The sequence below is a fragment of the Dipodomys merriami genome, unplaced genomic scaffold, assembly GCF_024711535.1.
Source record: "Dipodomys merriami isolate MVZ:Mamm:240054 unplaced genomic scaffold, mDipMer1.0.p SCAF_25, whole genome shotgun sequence".
NCBI classification, from domain to species: domain Eukaryota; kingdom Metazoa; phylum Chordata; class Mammalia; order Rodentia; family Heteromyidae; genus Dipodomys; species Dipodomys merriami.
The window spans coordinates 12226482-12244730 of record NW_027203937.1 but is presented as its reverse complement, the minus strand read 5'-3'; the positions used below and the strand labels follow the sequence as shown (position 1 = coordinate 12244730).

Sequence of the window (18249 nt, the reverse complement as noted above, 5' to 3'; positions counted from 1 at the left end):
CCACCTCTGACCTGGGTCCTCCTGCCCTATTTCTCCGATATAAACTGGAATCATTAGCATACCACCACGGTCAGTTGTTGACTGACAAGAAGTCTTGTTAACTTTTTGCCTAGACTGACCTTGAATCACAATGAGTAGCTGGGATTATAGGTGTGAACCGCTGAGCCTGGCCCCATTTATCACTTCTTATACTTCTTATACATCCAAAGGAAAGGAAATTGGTGCACCAAAGAGACATCTACACTCCCATGGTTACTCCTGCACTGGCGACAAAGCAATGTATTTCACCTTGCTGAGAACACCTGCCCTCTGTTTTAGTTCTGATCTCCTGGGTCAAAAATCCTGACTTCTACTCTCAAGTCCTGAAGCATGTGAGTTTCTGTCTCCAGATAGAAGGCAACTGATGGACTATGTCATATCAGCACTTATTCGGCCCAAGACCCAGTGTCTAAATGATCAAATTGAGACTATAAATAATCATATAACCTATTGCATGTGTTCCATGATTAAACCAGAGCAGGGCTCAGCAGAATCCAATAACAGAAATAATTTTCAATTTTCTTGGTCCTTGTGTTCTATAAACATAGATTTCTGGTAGATTTGGCCCTTCGGTCATATATTGCTAACTCCCTGAAGTAGAGCCCACGATGGACTTATGGTACACAGTAAGTATCAATAAATGTTCAGTCAGGCTCTGATGGCTCACACTTGTAATCCTAACTGCTCAGGAGGCTGAGATCTGAGGGTCAAGGTTCGAAACCAGCCTGGGCAGACAAATCCGAGAGACTCTTATTTCCAATGAACCACCAAACCTCCAGAAGTGGAGGTTATGGATGAAGTGGCAGAGTGCCAGCCTTGATCAAAAAAATCCCAGGGAGAATGTGAGGCTCTGAGTTCAAACTCCAGTATCAGCACAATAAGTGAATAAACAAACATAAATAGTCTCTAATACTTCCCCCTACCAGAAAATGTTTATTCTCAGTATTGCAACTTTAAGCTTCTCCCTTCCTCTCTCGCTCTGCCACATGCTATACTCTTTAGTGCCCATCACAACTCCCTTATTGCCATGGGGTGTTGTCTGTTGAGACATGTCCTTCTAAGTGGAAAGCCTGCTCCAGAGTGGCAGGACAAACACAGTAATGTCATTACCATGAAATCAGAAGCATTGTTGAAGCCATTGGTTGAACCACATCCCCATTCCAGTCCTTCTTTCTGAAATGTCCCCTAGCAGCCACAGCTGGAGGCAGAGGTGGAGGTTCCCTGCAATCTGATTCTAGGTTCTCCATTGTCAGAGCTTTCCCTCCTTTGTTTTGGTGGCTCAGGTCCCCTCCTCTCCACTCCCATCCACCTTGTGCTGTATTATTTATTATTTAACTTGAATTCCAGGGATGCAGCTTGAGATGAAAGGCCCTTGGCAAAATAAAATTGCATTGTATCTGTATGAGTCTCACATAGTTGGCTCAGCATAATTAAAGAGAGACACAGTGTTGTTTCCTCACGCAAAGAATGCAGTGACTGCATCTAAAGAAATCTGAGTTCTGTTCTATGGTGTCCAAAATACCCAAGAAGAGTATACATTTAAATCCAAGAGCCAACAAGCATATCAGGCAATTGTCCAAAACATACATGTTCTTCCTCTACTCTCTTATTTGTCGTTCACCAAAAAAATGGGACAAAAATCATATAGTGCTCTACCACTTGAGCCACAGCGCCACTTCTGGCTTTTTCTTTCTGCTTTTGTGGTGCTGAGGAATCGAACCCAGGGCCTCATGCATACAAGGCAAGCACTCTACCACTGAGCCACCTTCCCAGCCCCTCCTTGAATATTTTGACTAAGCTTTTCTTGATCCAGGTACACAAAAGGTATCTTGTGTTTATGGGGAGTCACCACTCCTGTGTTCATTTAGCAAACACTACTCAAACACATAATTCCAACAAAAGTATTCATTAGTACCATGAGAACAACAATCAGTACATATCAAGAGCTTACTGACTGCTGGATATTGCTTATATATTTTTTATTGCAAAAATGCTGTACAGAGGGGTTACAGTTACATGAGTAAGGTAATGAGTGCATTTCCTATCGAGTATTGTTACCTCCTCCTTTGTTTTTCCCCTACCAGCTCTTCCCTCTCTAGGACAAGCAGAAAAGGTCAAAAGCTATGCACCTATGACCATATAAGATGATGCTAAGCGAATTGAACCCCAAGATAGGGACACAAGTGGTTTTATCTTTCTTGCTGTTGTTTTTAATGTATTTATAATGTACTATGTGATTTTTGTTTCTTTTGTATATTCTTCCCTCATGGAATAACCCCTATTTTCACTGTATTTGATTCCGGTGCCCTGCATCTTATATATACATTTTTCTAATTTGGGGAAAGGAAGGGACATAACAAAAAGTTGGATATTGCTTTGAATGCCTTTTTTATGATGAGTACATTTATTCCTCTTAACAATCCTAAGTTACAGACTATTACAACTCTCCATTTCACAGGTGAGAATACTGAGGCCAGACGCTAATTTGATTCCTGCAGGGGTGAAAAACATTTTTTTTTCTGTCAAGGGCCATGTGGATATTTGTAGCATTATTCACAGACAATGCAAAATTATTACTACAGGCATGTGGCCCGTGGGCAGCTAGCCACTGAGAACTATAAGAGAAGCATCCATGTCTGTCCTGTCATGCACTAAATAATTTTGACATTTTTATAGGGCCCATGGGCCAGATGTTCATACCTGCTGGGTGGGGGGAGGGGGTATCGTATCGCTAGTAAGAGGAAGGCTGACACTCTATCACTTGACATACTTCCACTTCTGGTTTTTTGATGGTTTACTGGAGAGAAGAGTCTATTTAACCTGTCTTCCTGGTCTAACTTTGAACTATGATCCTTGGGTCTCAGCCTCTTCAGTAGCTAGGATTACAGATATGAGCCAACAGCACTGGTCCTCTTTACTTTTTTGAGTAAAACTCAGCATTACCTATAATTGTTTATTCATTACCTTTAGTTGTTTATTTATTAGTTTTCCCTGGGATTCTGGAAACTTCTACAGGACAGGTGCCTGTCTTCCTGACTACTATTTGCCTGATCTCCAGCATGTGCTTACAGAATAAGTTTTGAGATGAATGAAAAATTCTAGTCAAGGCAAACAGTAGGAGGACTATTAAGCCAATATCATCCACTATGGACAAGGGTTAATTCTCAGCTTCATTTTATAACCATATTAGCATTTTAAAATTCTCATTTCATGCTGCTCTCTTTTAGACATGCCCATGGTATTCTTAAAAGGCTTTAAAAGCACAGTATTGTCAAAGCTCCCATTACTGCATGTTTCTGTAACATTCTGCACATATATCTGGAGCAATTATTCTGTGCAAAGAATTCTAAGCATCACACAGTACTTTCCCCTCGGTAGCCATTAATTAGATAAAACAAAGTGATGTCACTATTGCATGCAGCTCATTTTAAAGTGCAAACCTGTGTGTGAAAACAAGATGAACTTTCTTCCTTTCTCTTGCAGAAGAAAAGTGTACTGATGCCCAATGCAGAAGACATTCTTAGGGAAGCTGGCAGGACTGTCTAAGAAAAGAAATGTTTTTGCTTTGCTAGTCAGATTAACAGAGCTGTCTAAGGATGAGGGTAAGAGGGAAAAGATGGCATCCATTTGCCAAGCAAGGACTCTTGTATCAAACTGGAGGAGCTTTGCTGCTTTGGTTACTCCTGTTTAAAATGTCTTTACAAGCCAGGCACCCTAGTGGCTCCCACCTGTAATCTTGTTACTCGGGAAACTGAGATCTGTGGATCTAAGTTTAAAGTCGGCCTGGGCAGGGAAATCTGAAAGACCCTTAACTCCAATTAAATAGCTAACATCTGGAAGTGGAGGGGTAGCTCTAATGGTAGAGACCCAGCTCTGAGCAAATAAGCTAAGGGAGAGTATGAGGTCCTGAATTCAAACCCTAGTACTAGTGTGCATGTGTGCACATGCACACACACACACACAGACACAGATAACTTTGCAGACATCAGACTGAGTAAAGCATCTGTCTAGAAGGTTCCTCCAGCTTTTCTAGATATTAAAATTGTAGAGTCAGGACTTGCTAAACCTTTTGTGCTGATAAAAATGTTTGATTAGGAAATTACTGTATGATTTAGATGTTTAAGACAGGCATTTGATAATCTTCTGGAATAATTTCACAATTTGGGCCCACAGATGGCTTTTTAACCTACTGCCACGCAGAATAATGAATGCATGATTATAATTCCTGCCCATTTAGAGTAAGTAGTGGTGACCTAAAATCTACCTGCAGTGGCGTTCTACTTCCAGTGCCCTATACAAGAGAAAGCAGCAGTTTCTGGGGAGCTTCTTCTGATAAACAGCTGATCTTCAGGCTGTTAGATTCACATAGGACAAATGAGGTGAGCTTTGTATTCTCCTGACTTGAGTTCTACTTCTAGCTTCCTACTTAGTAGCCATGTGTTTTGGGACAAATCATGATATTGATGAGAAGCAGGGACTCCCCCCTCTGATTCTATTTCCAAATCCAAGTGCAAGAGAAAGGATAGACACAGCCACATGTCCCTTTAGAGACAAAAGAAGCAACACCTTGCCTAACTTTGAATCGAACATAGATTTCTAGTTGGAAACAATATATTATCTGGACTTACTCTAAGGTCTGAGACAATGTGAAATATGAACCCCCCCCCCGCCACACCTCCTCGGGCCCTCCTGCTTCATTCAGCAAATATTTAGGATCTATTTACAACATGCCAACCATTGTGTTAAACTTTAAGGATACTGTGAGAAACAAATATAAATACAGTTCCTTTTGGAGTGGTTTATGGTTGACTAGATGCTTACATTGGCATTCCCTCAGTAATGGTTATAGGTATTACTGGTGACCCCATGCTATACATGAGCCAAGTGAAACCAAGAACCAGAAGATCTGAGTTTAACACCAGAAAGTCAATCACAGGAGTGATTCTTAGACATACTGACTCCAACACCCAGCACTCTGCAGTATTCCTCTCCCTATATTCCATTACAGATATCTGTGGAGTATTAGGTGACAAAGGAACTCTTCCTTACTCCATATATTCATGTTCTCTGTTTTTTAGATTTTTTTCCTCTGTGATTTATCTAAGATCCTGCCAATGAGTTAAGAACAGATCAAAGATTGGATTTGGGGATCCCTACCATAATACATTGGTAGACAGTATCTTATCTATTCAGGAGGCTGAGATCTAAAGACCATAGTTCAAAGCTAGTCTGAGGAATAAAAATCCATGAGAGTCTGTTTCCAATTAGCTAGCAAAAAGCCAGAAGTAGAAGCATGGCTTCAGTGGTAGTGTGCCAGTCTTGACTGAAAAAGGTGAGTCAGAACAGAAGGCTCTGAGTTCAATCCCCAGGACCAGCACAAAACAAAACAAATTAAAAGTACATTGGTAGGCAATGCCATAATTCTTCCTGAGTTTCAAACTCGGAATCTTTGAGTCTGGTTTTAATGATCTTAAGTTATTTCCATAGCCTATGTAAATTATAACTAAATTTTTGTTAATAGGCCATTTCATGGCAAAATCTCAAGAAGCACTGAGCAGAGGGCTGTAGGCTTGGAGAGTTATTTACGGCCAGCTCCAAGGACTGCTATTACTCAATCTGTATGTGCTGCAGCTAAGTGTTTACAAAGTATATGCAAGTTGGCTCCTCACTACATCTTTCTTTCTTCCTCCTCAGCAAGAATGGAGAAAGCAGCTTCTAGCATATGGAAGTGTTTCTCCATTGCTAGATTTTTTGATGAGGGTTGGGTGGGATGGTAGAAACCTAATTGGCAGCTATGTGTCAGAAGAAATATATGTTTCTGAGTGAGGCTGATTGGACCATGTTCCACATTGCAAAATTTGTCTCCAAGAATCAATTTTTTTTCTTCCACTTTAGCCCATTTGTGAAAATAAGTGCTTTCTCAGTCAGTTTCACACTTGTGAAGCGAACTCCAAAAAATACAGGCCCTTCTCCATTCCTCTCTTTTCCTTCCCCCCTCCCTGATCCCGTTCCCCTCCTCCTTCCTCCCTTCCTCTCTCCCTTTTCCTTTCCCATATTAGAGAGTGAATTCAGGACGTTGTATTTGCCACATCAAGGACTTGCCAGTCTTTTTACATTTAGTTTGCTTTTCAGATAAGGTCTCAAGCTTTTGCCCTGTACTTGGATCCTCCTATCTCAGCCTCGCCAGTAGCTGAGCTTACAGGTGAGAAGTACTGCACATTGCCTTCTTTTGTCTTTTTTTCCTTATCCTACTGATTTTCTCTGCTTGAGCTCAGCTTTCTGCTGCTGATCCACAGACAGGGGGCTAAGGGCTTCTTTCACATGTTGGTGGCCACTCTCAAAGTTTTCCAAAGTAAATGAAATTAAATGACTAAATGTGTAAGCACTGGCTACATACGTGGTCTATTTAAACTTAGGACATCCACATAATAGTTTCATGAGTAAACTTATACATAATGCATTATTCTGGCTTCAAGCAAACAAAGAAGGGCTGCTCAAACCAAGTACATGACAATCAATATGACACAGAAACACCCATTTTTCTCTTTCACACATGGAAATACCCCTTTTTTTGTGCATTCTGTCATTTTTAAGGCACTGGTCAATGACCTTGGGTAAAAAGACCTGTCAAATACTCCAGTACTTCCTTACTCATTTGCTACTCAGAAACAGAGAAATATGTAGAAACCAGAGGTCTAAACCAGAGGGTTAAAGTTCACTAAGTGCTCTAGCTCCTCCTTCTGCAGTTTAAGGGCCAATAGATGCGTGGTTCTCTTTTGGGGCTCCATCACCAAAGGGCCCCCAGCTCTCCTCTTCTTTACTCCTGAAGTCTCTGGGATGTGCCACCAAGGCTGTTATGAACCTTGCTTTGCAGAAGAGAAAACATTGAGCAATTGCAGTTCAGCTCTGACTCTTATATGGCACTTTTTGACCACCAGCTGGAGCTGCAGGTATGGATGCTCTTCCCAGGAAATGGGTGGGAGACATGCTGTTCCCTAAGGTCTCCTCTTCTGATCCCTATGGATCCTGTGCATTCACAGCTCCACACCAATCAGCAGGGACCCAAACAGTCTCTCCGTTTGGTTTTCATATTTGACTTACTGCCTTTCATGTGTCACAGAAATCAAATTCATAATACTTAAGAATTATAACTCTGCAGGGGGCAGGTGACTCATACCTTTAATCCTAACTACTCAGGAGGCTGAGATCTGAGAATCGCAGTTCAAAACCAGACTGTGCAGGAATGTCCTCGAGACTCTTATTTACAATTAGCCACCAGAAAATGGGAAGTGGCACTGTGGCTCAAGTGGTAGAGTGCTTGCTTTGAGCTGAGGAGCTCAGGGACAGCTCCCAGACCCAGAGTTCAAGCCCCAGGACAGACAAAAAAAAAATAACTCTATTTCCTGAAACACTCAGAAGGGGGCAGTTGGGGGAGGGGATTGAATTTTTACTCAAGTCTGACATTGTAATATTAATATTTGGATATCTGTTTCCCAATACAGCTGGATTCCTAATGGCAAAGTGGATGGACTTGGTGCCATGCTGCCCTCTCCAAGCAATGTCCCTGTCTCCTTCTTCTTCTCCCTCAGGGACTAGTACAGTGCCAGGCAGTTGCTCAATAAAGAATTACCCATTTGCTTTGCTATTGTTTTATCCTTACTTAATTCTTCTGCATATGTAAAGCCACAACAGTTTTTAAACATGGATTCAAAGAAGTATTAATATCTTATGTCTTCCACAACCAAATAATTACAGTGACATATCAAACTGGCATTGTCACACGTGCAGGCTATACTCAGATAACATGTATATCAGTGGAAAATGGTCACCTCCTTGGAAGATCTGAAGAGTTTGCAATGTGAAGGGCAGTGAACATGGTGTATACAACCATGATGAATTTTCCAGGACACTTCTTGTTTCCTGCGATTTGACTTTCTAAATTATAGCAAATTAAGAGTGTACATTATAAAAGCATGTCATGGGACATGATTCTACTTTTAGATCACTGTTTGATTTTTTTCATATACTTCAAGGTAATCAATTAGAAGAAAATAAATCATTTTTTTTTTCAGGAGAAAATGTAGATCTGATTTTTATTTGAAGCCATTGAATTTGTAGCTTGCTGGCACCAGGGAAACCTGTTAGGGGAGCTAGAGAGCACACAGTCCTCTGTCTTTAGATTCTGAGACCTAAGCCACCCTTTCCAGCTTGTGGCTAACATCTGTCAACTACTCCAGAGGCTGAACTTGGCAGGTTATAGTTCCAGGCTAGCCTGGGCAGCAAGTTGAGATCCCATCTCAACCAGTATCTGGATGCAGTGGTGTGCATCTGTCATCCCAGCTATATCATACATATAAATAAGAGGGTTGCTGTCCAGGGCAGGCTGGACAAAGAACAAAGCCCTGTCTTAAAAATAACCAGAGTAGATGGGTGCCAGTGGGTCATGTCTACAATCCTAGCTACTCAGGGGGTTGAGATCTGAGAATGAAGTTTGAAGTCGGCCCAAGCAGACAAAATGTGAGAGACACTTTTGTCCAAATAACCAGCAAGAAGCTGAAAGTGGAGGTGTGGCTCAAATGAAAGAAAACCATCTGTGAGCAAAAAGCCAAAAGAAAACATGAGGTTGAGGCTGAGTTCAAATCTCAGCGTAAATAACTAGTATATGTCTGGGACAAGCAGAAAAGGTCAAAAACTATGTACATATGACCAGATACGATGATGTTAAGTGAAATGAATCCCAAGATAGGGACACAAGTGTTTTTTTTTTCTTGCTATTGTTTCTATTGTATTTATAATGTACCATGTAACCTTTTTGTTTCTTTGTATGTTCCTCCCCCACCGTATAACCCCTGTTCTCACTGCATTTGATGTCAGTGCCCTGCATCTTGTATATACACTTCTCTAATTTGGGGAGGGGAAGGGAAAAAAACAAAATGCTTAAATAGGGATACAGGTTGACCCATGGTAACAATGAAATGTACAAGACACTATGTTGAAAAATGAACTTTACAATTTAGGTGGAGGGGGGCGTGGGGGTGGGGGAGGGAAGGGAGTGTACTTGTGGAGGTGGGAGGGAAGGGATGGTAGGAGAAAAACAAAGGAGGAGGCAACAATGCTTGATAGGAAATGTACTCATTACCTTGCTCATGTAACTGTAACCGTATTTTTACAATAAAAATGTATTTTAAAAATAAGGGAAAAAAAATCTCAGCAAAGGCTAAATAAATAAATAAATAAAATAACTAGAGTAAAATAAAATAACGAATCCCTGTCTAGCAAGTGCAAAGCCTTGAGCGCCTCTATCATCCCCCAGGACAGCCCTCTTCTCCTCAGAATCTGATACTTCAAAGAAATACTGAAAATCAACTTGTTTTCAGTGTTCTCATGCATTGCGAATTTTCCATGGTGCATTACAACATTCACGGGAGCTATGCAGGCTGACTCTTACCACCCTGTTTTGGAGCATGGAAACTCCAAGCTGTATGGCTAGGAACTGGGAACTGGGAGTTGGTCTATGCTTTCTATCACTGCTGCCCTGCTGCTTGGAGACCCTGAACTCTTTCTCTGCAGAACTCACTGGTGTAAAGAGTTCCAAGACAGAAACCATTACTGAGCAATGACAGAGGAAAATGGAATTGATCAGATATGCCCCAAAGCCACCTGAGACCACAGCCACATTTGTCCAGCAGGCTGAGACTTGCTGGAGGAAGACACACAGACTTCCTTTCACAGACATACAGTTTAGGATCAGTATTTGTGGAGGCCCTCACTACAAATGACTTCCCAGTTACTAACATTTAAGACCATGTAACAGTCAGAACATTCACATCTATTTTCAAAGTTCTTGGTTCCAGAGTTGCTTATTCTCCCGGGTTATTCAATGGGTGCCCCTATCTCCAGCATCACTGGGCTCGCTGGGTCCCAGTGATGCAGGAGGCAGAAAGAGCCTCCTGGTAAAATTCACTGGCCTCAGCCTTTGCCCCAGAGCACACTCTATTTTCATATTAAAAACTCAAAAATTTTGACAGTTGGAGTATTTGATCTCTGAATGAGAAAGTACTTCTGAGGATCACAGAAGACAGAAATCATTTTTGTAAGATATCAGTAGATGGACTACAGAAGACAAATTTTGCCATATGGGAAAAAAGTCATTAAGAAATAAAAGGCAAATAGCACTGAAGAAATATTTTCTATAGAAGTAAGAAAGGCCCACTATCTTTAATAGGGATGGATCTTTCATGAGTTGAAAAAGAAGAGCAGAAAAATGGACAAAGGCCAAGAACAGAAATTCAAAGGATATAGACAAATGGCTAATAAATATGAAAACAAGTTTCATCTCACAAATAATCAAAGGAATGTAAATTTAAAATATTAAAGAACTAACTGCATATTAATATGTCAAAGGTGAAAAAGATAATTTTTAGTGTAAACATATGGAAGTTCCTTCCTATTTTTTAGTTTGATAGATGCAAACTAGTCTGTCATTACTTGCATTTCTCTGAGTCCAAAAAGCTTTTAAAATGTTGATGTTCTTTGACCCACTCATTCCAATGCTAGCAATCTATGCTAAAGAATTAAAGATGGGGGCATGAATTATATATGGTTATTAGAACATTATTTACATTAATAAAAATTAGCTTGAGAGGAAACCACACACCCAGAAAGAAAATTAGCTAAATAAATTATGGTATGTCTATTATTAAACAGACACAAAAATGTTAATGAAAAAACTTGTAATGACATTAGAAAATGTTTCTGATGTACATAGGCGCACACAATTAATATATATATATGTATATATATATATATATATATTCCCACTTGTTTAAAAAGTGCCCATTACACATGCATACAAAATGATGAAGGAAATTTACAAGCTTGAAACAGTGATTATTTCTGAGTAGAGGAAATACAACGCCTTGGATGTTTACTTCTTGAAACTTAACTTCAATGTTTTTTATAAGGACAATATATTTATTGCCTTTATAATTAAAATTCTAATAAATGTTATTAACAAATAAGAAAAGATATGTAGGTAGCCTGCATTGCATACCTGCATTGAGTCAGGACCTCAATAACTCCACACACTGAATCTATCACACAGAGAGAGAACTTGCTGCCTCAGGCCCTGAAGACAGTGAGGTACAGAAAGATGTGGGCTTTAATCTGCAGCCAATCAGAAGATGCCTGGTTATCTTAAACACAGTCTGGGAGCAATAAGCTGTAATATACATGTTTTTCCTTTTCTTTTCATATTGCCTAGCATGCAGGTTTCCTTGCATGCTAGGCAAGTGCTCTACCATTGGACTATATTCCCAACTCCAGTAAGATGCACCCTGAGAAATTGTTTAAAAATAGAATCCAGTGCATGAGAAACATTTGTTACCACAAAGGTGAAGTATAACTATTTTTGATTCAAGTAGATACATGCTATTCTGAAAAAAACCTACTTTTAACAGCTCCAAAAATAGGCAAAAGTTTTACTAAAAAATAATATATGCATATCATAGAAAATTGATGAAAGATAGAAAAGAGAAAATTATAGCTCTATGATTCAACCATGATTCAAATTTTCTTTTAGTATTTCTACCTATGAGAATGATATTTAATTTTAATTGGTTTGGTTTGCTCTTTTCTTGTCTCTTCATAATTGAAGTCATAGAATATTTTGTTTACTAAAGAAATAAATGGTAAATTAATTTATCATTCCCTTTTTTGTCTCTTCCTTTTTTCCTCCTTTCCCTCATCCTTTTCCCTTCTCTTCCTTCCCTTTCTGTCTCTTTCTTTTACCCTTCCACACTTGCCTTGGAGATCATTACAACTTAAATGAATTGTAATTCAGTGTGTGTGTGTGTGTGTGTGTGTGTGTGTGTGTGTGTGTGTGTGTGTGTGTGTGTGTGTGAAAGGGAGAGGTAGAAAGAAGAGACATTATCCATGCCCAAAGCAAAAGAAAAGTCCAATATCACAGAGTCATAGAGAAATTCACAGGAAAAAATTGACCACTTATATGATTGAAACTAATGTTAAAAATACACATTACAGGTATTTCATCACCTAATTTTGATTGTTATATTTTAAAAGACTTAGTCACTTTTTAAACTCTCATTTTAGAAACAGAAATTTAACCTCTACATAGACAAACTTACATCCTCAAACTCTTAAGCCTGGAAATCTAACTGAAGGAAATCTAACTTGAAGATATTTTATCCCATAGAAATGAGATTGAGGTTAATTATGTCTGTACTTCTACTGGACCTATGGTTCTCTGACCATACCCACAAACACTTTGTGGGACTTCTTTGGATCTAAGATCTCTGTTAGTCACAGTCAAGACCCATAGTGTTATGTCTGCCCAAAGTTGTACCCCTCCTTTTTTTTTTTTTAAGAAAAATGGTCATTTTAATTTTAAATAGACACATAATAATTTACAGTGTATTGATTTGGGGATATGGTGTGATGATTTGCCAAAGATATTTCATCCCCAAGTTTCAGTGTTCTTTGGCAAGGAGATCCTGTCACTAACAAAAAAGAGATACTTGAATGTATGTGTAACACCACTGACCTTCTATTATCTGAGTAAACTCCAGATAGTTTTGATCATCTCCACTCATCATGTTAAGAAGCAATGAACAAACCAGTAAATGAAAGAAGACACACTGAGTACCCTTTTTTTTTTTGAGGAAAATGCACTTCCCAAGTTGTGTTAAAAAAGAAATAAATAAAGGTAAGTGACTAGCACCAGTGGCTTTCAACTATCCTAGCTACTTGAGAGACTAGAGGATTGGGAGGAACAAACTCAAGGCCAGTCTGTGCAGTACTGGGCCTAGTGGTATGAGCCTGTCAGCTTAGCTAACATGGGAACCTTTACATGGGTGGGTCATACCCAGGAGGGTATTCAAGCAGGAAGCAGAACCTATTCTAAAATTCACCCGCAAAAAAACAGAGTTGGAAATATGGCTCCATAGTAAGAACACTTGCCTAATAAGTGTGAAGCCCTGAGTCCATACTCCAGTACTTCCAATAATAATATAATAATATATAATAATAGCAATAGTGATAATGGTCATGATGATGATAGATATATGTTTTGATTAGCTTGTCTTTGTTTTGTTAAATTATGGATTTCTGGTAATAAACAGTAACTGATAGCATTTATCCAATCACTTAAACACAGTGTGATGTTATATTTAATTCTTCAGCAGCCTTTGGTCTTTATTTCCATCTCACTGATGATGAAACTGATGTGTTTGGGGAAAGAAAGAATTTTGGTCCTGGGTTGTAGTTTGTGTTGTTCTGCTACATATGTGTTTCCTGTGTGGTACAAAGATAGCTTGCTTTTGGATAAGAATTAATTGGACTCGATCAGTTTTACCACCACTCCCATAGGTATGAACACTGCTAGAATGTATTTTCCTTGTTTGTAATTGTGGGTGACTTGAAGGAATGAGGTGGGGAGAGAATGGGAGAGGGTGAAGACTATGGAAATACATTGCAACCGTGAAGGAAGATAGCAAAAGGAAGTTCACTGGAAGCTGTTGAGTAATAGGGGTGGGAGGATAGAGAAAGTGAGAGTGAGCTAGGGAGTCAATCTGATTGAAGTGCTGTTTATACGCGCGCGTGAAATGCCAAGTGATCCCCTTTGAATAATTAGCACACACTAAAAGGAAGTGAATGGCAATAATGTAAAACGTGTCTTGTCCAGGGTGTGGCGAGGAAGAAAGATGAAGCAGGGTGAGTAAAGTTCAAATATTGTATATACATATGTGACAATGGAACAATGAAGTTATATGTTTGAAAAGGGTGAATTGGGAATGAGGGAGAGTGACCAGGTGTGAGTAAGGTAAACAGTGTACACATATGACATGCCAAACGGAAACTCCTGTGTACAACTTGTTGATGGTAATAAAAATAGGAGAAAAATAGATGAAAAAATAAAACAAGCCAGGCACCGGTGGCTCCTGACTATAATCTTAACTACTTTGGAGGCTGAGATGTTAGAATTGAGATTCAAAGCCAGCCCAGGTAGGAAGGTTGGTGAGACTCTTATTTCCAGTTAATCACTGAAAAAGCCAGAAGTGGCACTATGGCTCTAGTGGTAGAGTACTAGCCTTGAGCAAAAGAGCTCAGGGACAGTACCCAGGCCCAGAGTTCCAGCTGTAGGACCAGCAAAAATGTAAAAAAAAAAAAAATTAAAGAGTAAGGATGCTATTTTCTTTACTCCCTTTTGTGACCTTGGTAGAAATCATGGAGCTGTGTTGATAGGCACTGGGTTCAACTTTGAGGATGCCTTATAGCATTTGATTCTCACCACAAATCTAGTGGTGGTGGGGAAACAAAACAAAAGGGGGGGGAAGCAACTCATGAATCAACCAAACAACCAAATAAACAAAACCCTAGCTTTCAGATAAGAAAACTGAAGCATAAAGCTAAATGACCTCCTTAAGACATATGGCTAGTAAAAGCCATATCTTTATCCACTGAATTGTCTCCACTAGTAAGTAAGATTCTGTCTCATAAAAACCACACAATAGAGTAGCAACATGTCTTCAGAAGCTTCTTCTTTTTGTTGTTGTTGGCAGTGGAGCTTGAACTCAGGGCATGGGCACTGTTCCTGAGCTTTTTTGCGCAAGGTTAGCACTCTACCACTCTACCCCTTTAAGCCAATTTTCTGGTGATTAATTAGAGGTAAGTCTCATGGACTTTCCTGCCAGGGCTGGCTTTGAACCTTAATCCTCAGATCTCAGCTTCCTGAGTAGCCAGGATTACAGGCATGAGCCCCTGGCACCAGGCTTAAAAAGCTTCTTAGAACAAAGTATATGCACAATGGAATGCCAAGCCCAGAGAGGCCAGTGATTTGCCACGCATTACAAGAGGAAAGCAAGGGAGGACTAGACTATTTGTTCTCAATTCAGTTGTCTTAAAAACCTAATGTTATCTGGTATAGGGCTTAGAATCACAGGTGGGAGATTTGTTGGTTCCTGCTTAACTGTCAGTTTTTGATTTTCTGTCTTTGAGTTCTGTCTAATCTGCTTGATATCTTATCATTCCTTCATACCAAAGACCCTTAGGGGTATCAATCCTACAACCTATATTCATATCCCGTGCCAGACTCAGAACTGCAGAGATACCATTTAGGACTACCAAGCATTTCTACTTCATGCCAAAGTGAGACAAGGTGGAGCTCCCATTCTCCCTCAAGCTTTGGATAACTCTTATCTGCTCCTCTGAGGTGACCTGCTTTCTTGAATTTACAGTTCCTATAGGGTTATCCTATTTGTGATGGATGGTGGGTTCAGAATACAGGAAGAGGAAATCTGGGAAGAGGTCTACACATTAGCATGTTCTGTCTATAGCGCAGCCCTGCGAGCTGCTGCTAACGATAGAATGTAACAACCACATTTTAACTTGGCATGGCACAGGTCACTTCAAGCCACTCAGGCATATCCCACAAGGGAAGAAATGTGGCAGTCAATGGCAGCTTGACCTTTCTGTTCAATCTCTCAGTTGTGCTTTGGGAGGTCTCTGTCTCCCTTAGAGTTTGCTAGAATTGGCTAGAGAACAATCCTGGACTCCAAGAACTGAAAAAATATACTTAACACTGCATTGATTTTCCATATAATTTTATAAGCACACACATTCTCTTTCATTTCCTGACAAACAGCTCTATTCCCCAAAGCATCCAATAAAAATCAGTAATTTGCACATCACTGTCTTCTTTAGTAGTTGTTGTTTGAAGTTAGTCACCAAGGCCAGGGTCTATCTCTTCCTTTGCAGGCCTCCCTCTCCTTTCCAAAACAAACCATAAAGTTGATGGGGGGGGGGGTGGTGGTGGTGGTAGTGATGGTGGTAGTCTAAGAACTTTCCAGACACATGTGGAAGCATACTTACTTTTCTAGCAATGGTCCATGAATAAAGAAAAACAGTCACAAACCCAGCCCTTCCCCACAGCTCTAGGAGCCCACAGACGACTCCAATCTCCTCTTCACCCACTCACCCAGAACAACTCCTCTGGGTGTGTGCCAAGCTAAGATGATTAATTCAGTGACTGACAAATGCCTGGGGCGAAATGGGCACCCAGTCCTTAGTGGCAGCTATTACTCCCAAGTTGCATCACAGGACCAGCAAGGAGAAGAGTGAAAACTGAACGGGAGCAATCCCCTTTGCTAGGAATCTGTATGCAGCCATATTTGCTCCCCTGGTACCAGGCACACGCCCCTGTCCTCTTTCTGACCAGCCATTCCTAACCTCCAGGACAGCCTTTCCTCCCAACCCATCTCTCTCTTCTGTGAAAGCTGAAACCAGGCTGCCTGTGGCAGCAAAGAAACAAAAGAGAAAGGTGTGGAGCTTACCCAGATGTCCAGGGTCTCTGCTGGTTGGGAGAAGTGCAATCCTCTGGAGACAGGGTACTGAGGGTTGCCAAGGAGATCTGAAATGCTAGTTTGCCCCAATCCTGCAGGAATTGGCTCCCAGAGGTGAAAGAGGAGGTGTCAGTCATTCAAAACCCGTGGTGGCTCCGAGTCTGAAGTGGGAAAAGGAAGCACAAGGAAAGCTCAGCAATGCAGAGGAGTTTAGACACTGGACTCTGCACAAGAAGCGACAGCTCTTACCATCTGGACAGAGCCAGGGCCTGGCACTGGCACTGGTTGTATCAGGATGTCTGCCTTGTTCTTCCCAGTGTAGTTGCTGTTGTTTTTTCCTCCTTGTTTCCCTGAGCCCCGGCACTGGGGAGTGTGGATTGGCTCAACCTGTTGTAATCCTACATGTGAGTTGCTGCTTGTTGCAAAGATATTGCAGCAGCCTGTTCCTTACAGGAGGCTCTTCTTGGAAGCTGAGAATTAATTTTCTTGTCTGTGGGTGCCTGCTTGTGTTCAGGTCTGTTGTGTGGTTGGGTTGGGGGGAGGCACTTGGGATACAGGAAGGAGTGGGATGTGGGTGATAGGAGGTAGTGAGCAAATGGGGAGTAGGACAAAGGAATTCTGAAAAGGTAAGCCCTCACTGTACCTTGTGTTTCCTGGAGCAGGGACTATAGGTTTCCAGTTATGGAGGATAATGGGCTCTGTGTGTGTGTGTGTGTGTGTGTGTGTGTGTGTGTGTGTGTCTGTGTCTGTGTCTGTGTGCCAGTCATGGAGCTTGAATTCAGGGCCTGGGAACTGTCCCTGACCTTTAGTGCTTAAGGCTAGTGCTCTTTCCAATTCTGGCTTTTTGGTGGCTAATTGGAGACAAGAGTCTCAGGCTGCCCAGGCTGGCTTCAAATTATGATCCTCAGCTCTCAGCCTCCAAAGTAGCCAGGAAACAGTGGGCCTCTAAGGGCCTTCTGGTGTATGGTTCTGAGGAGATGTGGCAGATATTGTAGGGAACTCCCAGCAAATGGTTTCTCTATGCATAGTTGGTCCTATAGCTACTTCTTCAGCTCCTGGAATTTCACCTGGCCCTCTGAATCCTCTGATCACAGGGCACATTGAGAGAGTGAGGAAGCCCAGAGAAAATAAGGAGGACATTCATGCATCCACTTGTGGACACATTCATTCACTTACTCATTCATTCCTGCACTCACCAGTCTATTCACGTATTAGTCATTCATCTTTGCATTAATTTGTTATTGCAACAATGTATTTATTCACTCTCACATGTCCGTTCCATAGCCTTCATTCGTGCATGTATTTACTCACCCATTAGTTCCCACTTCACTGGCATTATCATTCATTATCATTCATTTCTTCATGTGGTAAATCTATTCACGCCATCCATACACTTAATAAACATTAGACCCACACACTTTTGCATATGTGCAATCCTCATTCTTTTCTTATTTGTGTTATTGTATCCATTCATTCAATCCTTTCCAAAATCACGTATTCATAGATATGTTTTCTTCCAACATTTATAAAGACCTATTTTTTTTTTTTTTTTTTTTTTTTTTTGGTGATGGTACTGGAGCTGAGGTATCCCCACGGAAAGAGCTCTGGAGTCAGATTCATTCTCACAGACTGGGGCACACTTGTTGCTTTTTCACTCAAGGGTGCTGTTTTAACACTTGAACTATAACTCCACTTCTGGCTTTTTGCTTGTTCATTGGAAATAAGTTTCACAGACCTTCCTTCCCAGGCTGGCTTCAAACCATGGTCTTCAGATCCCCACCTTCTAAATAGCTAGGATTACAGGTGTGAGCTACCTGTGCTTGGCAATCCCATCATTTAAATGTTCTTATAT

General features: G+C 40.7%; 1 protein-coding gene across 1 annotated transcript in view; it reads right to left on the bottom strand.

The window, feature by feature from the left end:
* Positions 1 to 16427, bottom strand: part of Tenm4 (teneurin transmembrane protein 4) — an 805909-nt gene extending 789482 nt beyond the window's left edge. The window contains exon 1 of the mRNA XM_070034906.1: positions 16389 to 16427. The gene's annotated coding sequence lies outside the window, so the exon portion shown is untranslated. The remainder of the gene's footprint in view (positions 1 to 16388) is intronic.
* Between the last annotated feature and the right edge of the window lie 1822 nt (positions 16428 to 18249).